The 2,998-nt window shown below is 40.5% G+C and overlaps 1 pseudogene; it reads left to right on the top strand.

Annotated features, from left to right (window-relative positions):
• Positions 1-1,884: 1,884 nt before the first annotated feature.
• On the top strand, positions 1,885-2,554 carry LOC135470617 (histone H1-delta-like; annotated as a pseudogene).
• Positions 2,555-2,998: the final 444 nt, after the last annotated feature.

The raw sequence follows: 2,998 nt of genomic DNA, 5'->3' as shown, positions 1-2,998 counted from the left end.
CATATCAGCAACAGCCGCTTAAATTTATCGTTCCGCAGGGCCACCGATCGAGGGCCTCTGGAAACGTAATTAAAAAGAAAAAAGACAGAAAAAAATATAAATGAGGTATAGGCCGGGGTCTATGGCGCATACAGATATACAAAAGCATGTATCGTTCGTGCCTGGCAAGAAAGGGTTAGTGCACATGCCTAACTGGCTTTTCACCTATGATTTACGAACATGGTTCACGATAGAAGTTACGAGGAACTGAATTTACAACCTTTTTCTATTTTTTATTTATTTTGTTTTTTAACCCCCTGGAATCAAGCACGACGGTTTCATTGACGAATGGCCAAACAAGTGATGTGTTAGCGGTGATAAACCAGAGAGGGTTCCATGCTTAATGTTAAACAAGATTCCGAACCCGAAAATCCAGCGCGGCGTAATGACCCACGGAACTCCCGCCAATACCGTCACTATGAGCTCAAGTCCAGATCATACTGGCTTCTCCTCCAGGCAGATCTTCTACCAACATGCATAAGGTCGTGAGTCGCCCCCCCCCCCACCACTTCTCAATGCTGGCCGCCGTCGTATAAGCTATAGCTGGGATAAGTGAAAATATTCTTCAGTACGGCATAAAACACAAGTTAAATAAATAAATAAATAAATAAATAAAAAATGTATTCCCTGTTAGTGTACAGTATTTCAACATTTCGTAATTCTTCTGCGTTGTAAAATATCATACATCAGGCACCTGGTACAAATATGAACCTAAGGCAAGAAACGCATCTAAAGATGAATTTTCCCATAACCTGCAAGAGTTCAAAGTAGTTTACCTCTGTTTAATGCGTTGTCATTTTCAACCAAGTTAGACAATGAGAAAGTTAGAATGCCAGTAATCAATAAACAAGCAATTTAATCGATAAAAAAAAACTGAATCAACAAAGACACCAACAGGATATATAGTCTCTTGTACCATGCATGTCACTATTCACATACATGCTTCTCTTTAATTTTTCAGTTTTCATTTTTTTAGTTTCACACGATACAAAATGTCCGACAATATTTTTTGATATTACACGTCGCCTCGTGTCATTAACGGCTAATTAAAGCTAGTTGCTGACCTGGCAGTGTATTAACGGCTTCATATGTATATTTGGTCATGATAAGCTTACAACATGTACAAGTTTTGTAGGATGAGGTCATAATCAATCCTAATGTTTCTAACACAATTAACAAATACATGAATGACAACAGCTAGCGAAGAATTAAATGACTGAATACACTTGAAAAATGTATCAATGAAATTTAGGTAAGGTTTTGATGACATAATTTGTCAGATCTTCTCATGTCGCTACTCCGCGGGGAATGGCCGTCAGCAAGAGTATTTCGAGACGATGCTGTCACATTTGTAGGCAAAATCCTATGTATACAGTGATCGTAAAGAAACCAGAATTGTTGGTAATAGCATAAACAGTTATTAAGGAACGCGCCTGTGACTGTAAGAGGACAGGATTTTCATAGTTTAATTTTAAATCGATTTTCTTTTCAACATGTTCATGCTCACTACCCACTTTTTCTAGTTTGACATGAATTCTGCAGCAGAAAACTCTCGCGTTTATGTACATGATGTATATCAACGTGTAGTAAAATTTTAGTAGAACACAATAAATTTATTTTTGTCATCACATGTGGAAGCAGTGCAGAGAAATGTAACATTTAAGTCGAAAGGAACAAGCACAATAAGCGTAATAAACCTTGTTTTGAAGTAAATACGCGGGGTGCTCTCGTTGAGGTCCGCGCTCAGGCTATATAAGGCTAGCCTTACCGCAGTTGCAGCATTCACATAGCTTAACCTGCAGGAGTTAGGCACTTATCGTTCTAGTTCATTACCCATAGCTCGACATGGCAGATTCCGCTCCAGCCCCGACCGTCCAGAAAGTGAAGAAGGTCAGCAAGCCTAAGAAGCCTGCCGTGCACCCGAAATACAGTGACATGGTGCTGGCTGCAGTAAAGGAGCTGAAAGAGAGGACTGGTTCCTCCAGGAGCAAGATTCTCAAATACATTGTCACCAATTACAAGGTGGGCGACGAGAGAGTCGTCAACGTTCATTTGAAGGTGGCCTTAAGGAATGGCGTCAAGTCCGGTGCGTTGAAGCAGACCAAAGGAACTGGGGCAACTGGATCTTTTCGTTTGGGAGAAGCCGCTAAGAAGGCACCAGCTAAGCCAAAGAAGGTTGCAAAGAAACCAGTAGCCAAGGAAAACAGTAAAGAAGACAGCCGCCAAAAAGACCAAATCACCAAAGAAGACAACCAAGAAACCAGCCGCTAAGAAACCCAAAACTCCCACAAAGAAAGTAACCAAGAAAGCGAAATCTCCAGCAAAGAAGGTGGCCAAAAAACCAGCTTCAAAGAAGCCAACGAAGAGCCCAAAGAAGGCGGTCAAAAAGCCAGCAAAGAAACCAGCTGCCAAGAAGAACAAAGGCATAATTCTTCAAGCAGTTTCTTACTGCTACCCTCCAAAGGCCCTTTTCAGGGCCAACCAATTCCTACGAAAGAGAACTTTTCACATGTAAGCACTTCGAATGAGAATGTTTTTCGATTTCGATCTACACATGTCTGATTAGGTTTTTCGTTTTATTTACAGATATATTTTTCTCTACACTTCGTAATGATGGGTGGGTACTTGATGGCAAAATAAGAGCTTTTATGGACGGTAAACTCACAGCTGTGACGAGAGCATGGTTGGCAGATGGTCGCACGTAATGGGTGAAATCCGGACTCGGTCATTTTACTTCACTTAATATTTGATACTAGCAGCATGCAAATGCTTACAAAGCTGCAATATGCACACCCCACTAAAATGCAAGGCTTAAAGCAGAATTGGTCAAAGAGTACAGGAGTATTTATAGCTGTTACTACACGAGACGGATCTTGTAGAACCACTGCATGAACATATATGTAATACTGTAATGTCTTAGTTTATAGCTTAACGTTCTGGTTAAGTGAATTAGAAGTTT

This window comes from Liolophura sinensis, chromosome 7 (genome assembly GCF_032854445.1).
Source record: "Liolophura sinensis isolate JHLJ2023 chromosome 7, CUHK_Ljap_v2, whole genome shotgun sequence".
NCBI classification, from domain to species: Eukaryota; Metazoa; Mollusca; class Polyplacophora; order Chitonida; family Chitonidae; genus Liolophura; species Liolophura sinensis.
This window is presented reverse-complemented; position numbering and strand designations above follow the sequence as displayed.